At 40.4% G+C, this 7817-nt stretch overlaps 1 non-coding gene across 1 annotated transcript; it reads right to left on the bottom strand.

The window, feature by feature from the left end:
- Positions 1 to 5652: 5652 nt before the first annotated feature.
- LOC112997937 (small nucleolar RNA R71) lies at positions 5653 to 5759 on the bottom strand. The gene has a single exon (XR_003262985.1). It is a non-coding gene; the product is annotated as a small nucleolar RNA R71 (small nucleolar RNA).
- Between the last annotated feature and the right edge of the window lie 2058 nt (positions 5760 to 7817).

Here is a 7817-nt window from a genome sequence, read left to right as displayed (position 1 = left end):
AGCTTTGTGTAATCGATTACACTTATTTGGTAATCGATTACCAGTGACTGTTTTTGAAAAATCTAAAGATGTAACTCTTTAAAAAGGTTTTGACTTTTTCAAATGGGTTTTAAGTTTTTCTAAAAGTTATAACTCTTCTGAATGGCCTTCTTGACCAGACATGAAGAGTCTATAAAAGCAAGGCTTGGTTTTGCATTTTCAATCAATCTTTCTAACAAAAATCTTGAATACTTTTCCAGTCAATCACATACAATCCTTTACAAGCCTTGAATCTCTTTGAACTTCTTCTTCTTCTTTGTACCAAAAATCTTTCTGAAGTTTTCTGGTTTTCTAAACCTGGAAAACTTGTGCTATTCATCCTTTTCATTCTCTTCTCCCTTTGCCAAAAAGAATTCGCCAAGGACTAACCGCCTGAATTCTTTTTGTGTCTCTCTTCTCTCTTTTCCAAAAGAACAAGGGACTAACCGCCTGAATTCTTTTATGTCTCCCTTCTCCCTTGTCAAAGAATTCTTGTGTGTTTGTTTCCTTCTTCCCTACTCTTTTACTTTCCGCTGTGCATTTAATTTCCGCTTTTACTTTCTGTTAAGTTTCTCTTCTACTCCTCATTCTCTTAACAATTTAGTAAAAGCCTTAAAAGAGTAATTTTTTAATTAGTAAAGGTTTAGGAATAATTAATTCAACCCCCCCTTCTTAATTATTCTGAGGTCACTCAATCCAACAGCCCCAACGCCATGGCCTAGAACATTTGACGCCCCATCAAACCACACGATCCACTTGTCCCTGTCCTTATCTAGCTTCTCTTCAAATGAGGCCATGATGTCCTCATCCGGGAACTCGGGGTGCATGGGTTGATAATCATTGAGAGGCTGCTGAGCCAAATAGTCCGCCAAGGCGCTTCCCTTTATTGCCTTTTGGGTGACATAGACTATATCTAACTCGGATAGAAAAATCTGCCACTGAGCGATCCGTCCCATGAGAGCAGGCTTCTCAAAGATGTACTTGACGGGGTCCATCTTGGATATCAGCCAGGTGGTATGGCTCAGCATGTACTGTCTTAAACGGTGGGACGCCCAGACTAAAGCACAACATGTCCTTTCCAGTAGGGAGTAGTTCATCTCACAGGCCATGAACTTCTTACTCAAGTAGTAGACAACTCGCTCTCTTTTCCCGGACTAGTCATGTTGCCCCAACATGCACCCCATTGACTCGTCCAAAATTGTCATGTACAAGATGAGAGGTCTCCCAGGCACCGGTGGCATAAACACGGGAGGGTTCATGAGGCATTGTTTGATCTTTCCAAATGCCTCTTGACAGTCCTTGTTCCCGTGGATGGACTGGTTCTTGTGTAAGAGTTTGAACAACGGCTCACAGATAGCTGTGATCTGTGATATGAATCTGGCAATGTAGTTCAAACACCCCAGAAAACCTCGAACCTGCTTCTCAGTACGCGGTTCTGGCATCTCAAGGATGGCTTTTACCTTTTCGGGGTCCACCTTTATTCCTCTCTGACTTACGATGAAACCCATTAATTTTCTTGACTTGACTCCAAAGGTGCACTTAGCGGGGTTCAACCTCAATTGATACTTCCTAAGCCTTTCGAACAACTTCCACAGATTGACAAGGTGTTCCTCCTCAGTTTTAGACCTGGCGATCATGTCGTCTACATAGACTTCGATTTCTCGGTGCATCATGTCGTGGAACAAAGCCACCATAGCCCGTTGATAGGTTGCCCCGGCGTTCTTGAGCCCAAAGGACATCACTTTATAGCAGAACGTCCCTCATAGGGTGACGAAGGTGGTATTTTCCATATCCTCTGGTGCCATCTTTATCTGATTGTAGCCGGAGAAACCGTCCATGAAGGAAAACAAAGCGAAATTGGCTGTATTATCCATGAGGACATCGATATACGGCAGAGGGAAATTGTCTTTAGGACTGGCTCGATTTAGGTCCCGATAATCCACACACATTCGTACCTTCCCATCCTTCTTAGGGACTGGCACAATGTTGGCAACCCATTCCGGGTACCGAGCAACAGCCAAGAAGCCAGCGTCATTGTTTCTTTACTTCTTCTTTTATTTTCAGGGACGTTTCGAGCTTCATCCTCCTCAGTTTTTTCTTTACCGGGGAACACTCAGGATTCAGAGGTAATCTGTGTTGTACGATGTCAGAACTCAAATCGGGCATATCCTGGTACGACCAGGAAAAGATGTCTTGGTAGTCTTTCAGCAGGGCCATTAATTCTTTATGGATGGGTGTGGTCATACCCGTGCCGACTTTTACTTCCTTTTTTCCACTGCCGGTTCCTAAGTCTATGAGTTCTGTCTCTTCTTGATGCGGCCTCATCTCTCGGTCCTTCTGAGCGATTATTCTCTCCAGCTCTGGGGGAAGCCCTACATCCTCGTCCTCTTCATCCTCCGTCCGACTTTCTTCTTGCTCGAAATCGACGGACGGGTCCCTGGTATTAGTACCTTCGCAGGACTCGTCGTCGGATCTATATTGTTTTAAGCGTAACAAGGAAATAAACATGCAAATGAATGAGAATGGGTAGAGGCGCAGGAACAGATGAAGAAAGATCTTTATATTATAACTTCAAGAACAAAAGACATAATTCCTTAACAAAAGGAAACTCTATAGTCTAGGCCCAACTGTAGAGTTTTAAAGCTACAAAAGGTTTACATTATGCTTGTCGCGTAAACGTCTGGGCGTTCCTCCACCCGCCAATTTCCTAGTTAGAAACTGGGAGGGCATGGTTGTACCAAATCCGATCTCCTCGGGGAGTCATCATCGCATATCGCGGCGACTTGTCCTTCGCGTCGAAAACTCACACTTACCAAGCTCCTATTGATGTGGCATGGCGGAGCCTCTTTGTTTCGTTGTCCCGACCGCGGGCCTTGGCCTTTGTTCTTCCTTTCTGAGATGTTTTTCCTTATGTCAGCATACGTAGGTTTATAGCCTAACCCAAACTTCCCGCAGTTTCCTCTGGTTCTTACCAGGCTGGTCCTGCCGCCGTTGTTCTTGCCCAAACCCATTCCGGGCTCGTAGCCATGCCCCAACATCACCCGGGCCACCATCTTCGCCGCATCGGACAGTCGGGGCTGCCTAGGAGGGAATCTACGGAGGCGATGCTTACTACCTCAAAAGAATGGAAAGCCGTTTCCAATGACTCCTCCGCGGCCTCCACGTATGGCATAAAGGAAGGACAACTTACTAGGTGATGTGTCATCATTTTCTCCTATTTCTTAACCCTTTTTGTCACCATTTTAATTACTGATTAGCCTTAATTATCAAATTAATTATGCAGTTTTATCATTTGGGCCTATTGGACTAATTTTGTGTTTTTAATTTAATTTCAAGAGAATTATAAGCAATTAGGCTTGAATCCAGAATTGGGCTTGGACTTGAAGAGAGCAGACAATTTTATCAAATCTTATCTTATCTAGATTTTATCTAATCTAGATATTATTTCATCTAGATCTTATCCTATCTTATTTAGATTTTATTTTATCAAATCTTATCTTATCATGTCTAGATTTTATTTTATTTATGGGCTTGGACTTAAAACATATTTGTAAGCTTTGGGGCTGAAAATATATAACAACACCAAGTCTCTAGTTTGAGGACCCTCTCTCTCCTTTTTCGTTTTTAGTTTTTGGCTTCTCTTCTTCTTTTAGACACTTTTTTGTTTTGGAAGAATAATTCTAGTTTTCTTCGTTTTCTACTGATTAATGGAAGGCTAAGTCTCCAGCGTTGTTTTCTCTTGAGGATGAAGCACAACTCTCTTTGAGGTTCTATTATTACTATTAAATTCTGATCAGTTTTTCCTCTTCACCAATTACTCTGTATTTGTTGCTATTAATCCATGCATGCTTAGTGCTTGATTAATTGTCTCTGCGCTTAATTTACATTCATGCTTAATGATCGTTCATGATTAATTGGTGTATGTGTTGCTTAATCACATAATGAATGCCTTATGTTAAATTTCGCTTAGTAATTTAATTTAGGGTTGGATTAAGTGGTTGAACTGATAAAGGATAAATTCTTGTAACCTAGGATAAGATACTTGCATGTGAATCAAGGGGAAACAAAGTATTTTAATTCTGATATTTTCTAATTCAAATTTACTTGTTGTTTAATTTACAAAAACTAACAACCCCCTCCCCCCAATTCGTTACTGTTTTATTACTATCTGTTATGAACGTTTGGTTGACCATTGCTCGTTGGGAGATGACCTAGGATCACTTCCTAGATACTGCATTTTTAATGTTTATTTGATTCGGGTATGGCCTCGATCAAATTTGGCGCCATTGCCGGGGAGCAGTGGGCCAAAGGTTCATAATAGCTTATGATTCGTGTTTTATGTTTTGTTGTTTTAAATTTACTTCTTTTGTTTAGTGTGTTTGTGTTGTGTTAGTGTGGTATTCTGTTTTGCAATTTAGTAGTACCCCTTGTTCAGCGCTTTCCATGTTTTAGTTTATTGTTTTGTTGTGAATTTAGAGACTGATTCTGCGTTACTGTTCACGCAGCATTACATTAGCGACTGAATTAGCGACGACTGTTTACAATTTAATTGGCGAATTTTGTTTTGATAGTTAGGGTTGTTATTTTTGGCTGAATTTTTGTGTGGGAATTTCTTTTGACTCATATTTTGTGTGAAAAATACCAAGAACACTTGGTGTGGCTGGATTTGAGAGATTAAAAAAAAATTGAGAACTTACTTTTAGCAAAACTTAAAACAACCATAACTTTTGCTCTGGGTATCAGAACGACTATTATTTTATATTTATTTGGGGTAGAAAAAAATTTCTCATACCATGGCAACCCAGCGGAGCTTGGTTGAGGTCCCTAACTAGCCAAAATTTCCTGTTTACTAAGTTTTTTTTTCAAGTTTTATTGTTCTATTTTTCTAAACTTTCCTTAGGCAGTTTCCATAGTTAGACTTTGAATTTTTTTAAGAAATTTTTTGTGCTATCTTTTCATGATTTTAGGGTGTTCCTCACAAAATTTAAGCTCATTTTGATATCGTTTGAGTATAGTTGTAGTTTTACCCCCTTGTTAGGTGCTTGTTAAGAAACACATTATTTGCTGGATATAGTGCATGACTAGGGGCAATCTAGGTGATTTACAACCCTTTGATCTTGAAATAGATAGATCCTTTCATAGATTAATTAGGCATACTGTGCATCCTGGTCATTATGTGCATTGTGAGCATTCTCTTGAGGGTGATTTTGAATATTCTGATTTTGAGCATTCCACTACTAATTTTTATACTGAGAACATGGCTCAACCTCCACCTCGTGAGAGGACTCTTAGGGAGATGACTGCACCTGATTTCACTTATGAAAGCTTGTGCATTCAATATCCTGATGAGGGTGTTCCATATGTTCTCAAGATTGGACTAATACATTTGCTGTCCAAGTTTCATGGTCTTGCAGGTGAAGATCCTTATAAGCATCTTAAGGAGTTCCACATTGTTTGTTCCACCATGAAACCCCCTGATGTCCAAGAAGGTCATATCTTTCTAAAGACTTTTTCCTCATTCTCTGGAGGGAGTGGCAAAAGATTGGCTATACTACCTTGCTCCCAGGTCCATTTTCAGCTTGGACGACCTTAAGAGTGTTCTTGGAGAAATTCTTCCCTGCATCTAGGACCACTGCCATCAGAAAAGACATTTCAGGCATTAGGCAACTTAGTGGAGAGAGCTTGTATGAGTACTGGGAAAGATTCAAGAAATTGTGTGCAAGCTGCCCTCACCGCCAGATTTCTGAGCAACTCCTTCCTCAATATTTCTATGAGGGACTTAGCAACATGGAGAGGAGTATGATTAATGCTGCTAGTGGTGGAGCTCTTGGTGATATGACCCCTGCTGAGGCTAGGAATTTGATTGAGAAGATGGCTTCCAACTCCTAACAATTCAGTGCAAGAAATGATGCTATTGTCCTTAGAGGAGTCCATGAGGTGGCCACGGATTCATCTTCATCTACTGAAAATAAAAAGCTTGAAGGAAAACTTGATGCCTTGGTCAACCTAGTAACCCAGCTTGCCATGAATCAGAAATCTACACCTGTTTCAAGAGTCTATGGTCTATGTTCTTCTGCAGATCACCATTCAGATCTTTGTCCTTCTTTGCAGCAATCTGGAGTCAATGAGCAACCTGAAACTTATGCTGCAAACATTTATAATAGACCTCCACAGCAGCAAAACCAACAACAACAAAATAATTATGACCTTTCAAGCAAAAAATACAATCCAGGTTGGAGGAATCATCCAAATTTGAGATGGACGAGCCCTCCACAACAACAATAGTCTATCCCTCCTTTTCAGAATGCCGCAGGTCCAAGCAAGCCATATGTTCCTCCTCCAATGCAGCAACAACAACAACAACAACAATAACTGCCCCAGAAACAGCAAATAGTTGAGGCTTCTTCGCAACCTTCCCTTGAAGAACTTGTGAGGCAAATGACTATGCAAAACATGCAGTTTCAACAAGAGACCAGAGCCTCCATTCAAAGCTTAACTAATCAAATGGGACAATTGGCTACAGAGTTAAATCAACAGCAGTCCCAGAATTCTGACAGATTACCTTCTCAATCTGTCTAGATTCCCAAAAATATGAGTGCCATTACATTGAGGTCGGGAAAGCGACCTCAACCAACAACATCTTCCTTATCCGCAAATGAACCTACCCAACTTCACTCTACTCCAGAAAAAGATGATGACAAAAATTTAAAGAGTAAGTTACCTAACAATTTCTATGCAGGTGAATCTTCCACTGGTAATTCTGATTTACAGAAGCAGCATATCCCTCTTCCATTCCCTCCAAGAGCAATTTCCAACAAAAAAATGGAAGAGGCAGAGAAGGAGATCTTGGAAACATTTAGAAAAGTAGAGGTAAACATACCTTTGCTGGATGCAATAAAGCAAATTCCAAGATATGCTAAATTCTTGAAGGAGCTGTGCATTAATAAGAGGAAGCTTAAAGGAAGTGAAAGAATTAGTATGGGCAGAAATGTCTCCGCATTGATTGGTAAATCTATTCCCCAAATCCCTGAAAAATGTAAAGATCCAGGTACATTCAACATACTTTGTATTATAGGGAACAATAAGTTTGACAATGCCATGCTAGATTTAGGAGCATCTATTAGTGTTATGCCTCTGTCTATTTTTAATTCTCTATCTCTTGGTCCTTTGCAGTCAATTGATGTGGTAATTCATTTAGCTAATAGAAGTGTTGCCTATCCTGCTGGTTTCATAGAGGATGTCTTAGTTAGTGTTGGTGAATTGATTTTCCCTATTGATTTTTATATTTTGAATATGGAGGAGGGATTTTCTCAAGGATCAGTTCCCATCATTCTAGGCAGACCTTTTATGAAAACTGCTAGAACTAAGATAGATGTATATGCAGGCACACTATCTATGGAGTTTGGTGATATAACTGTTCATTTTAATATTCTTGATGCTATGAAACACCCATATGAAGATCTTTCTGTATTTCGCGCTGAAATAATTGACCATATTGTTGATTGTCGCAACCTACCCTTCGGCGGGAGGGCGACGCGTGACTCGCGGGATGCGTGTTCCACGAAAGGAATACGGGCGGAGTCGCCACTAACGTTTATTTGAGGAAAACGTCGGAAAAACCGGAAAAGACGTGATCTACGAACTTTTAAGTGAAAGGTTCGGGAGTTGTATTTACGCACGGGGAAGGTATTAGCACCCCACACGTCCGTCCCAAGGGACGGCAACCTTTAATCAAATGTGCAAACATGACCTTGATTTTTATGTTCCCTTTTTATGTCTTTATATCCTTTATACCTTTT

The sequence above is a fragment of the Glycine max genome, chromosome 9, assembly GCF_000004515.6.
Source record: "Glycine max cultivar Williams 82 chromosome 9, Glycine_max_v4.0, whole genome shotgun sequence".
Taxonomy (NCBI): Eukaryota; Viridiplantae; Streptophyta; class Magnoliopsida; order Fabales; family Fabaceae; genus Glycine; species Glycine max.
The sequence above is the reverse complement of the archived record's forward strand: the minus strand, read 5'-3'. Positions and strand labels throughout refer to the sequence as shown.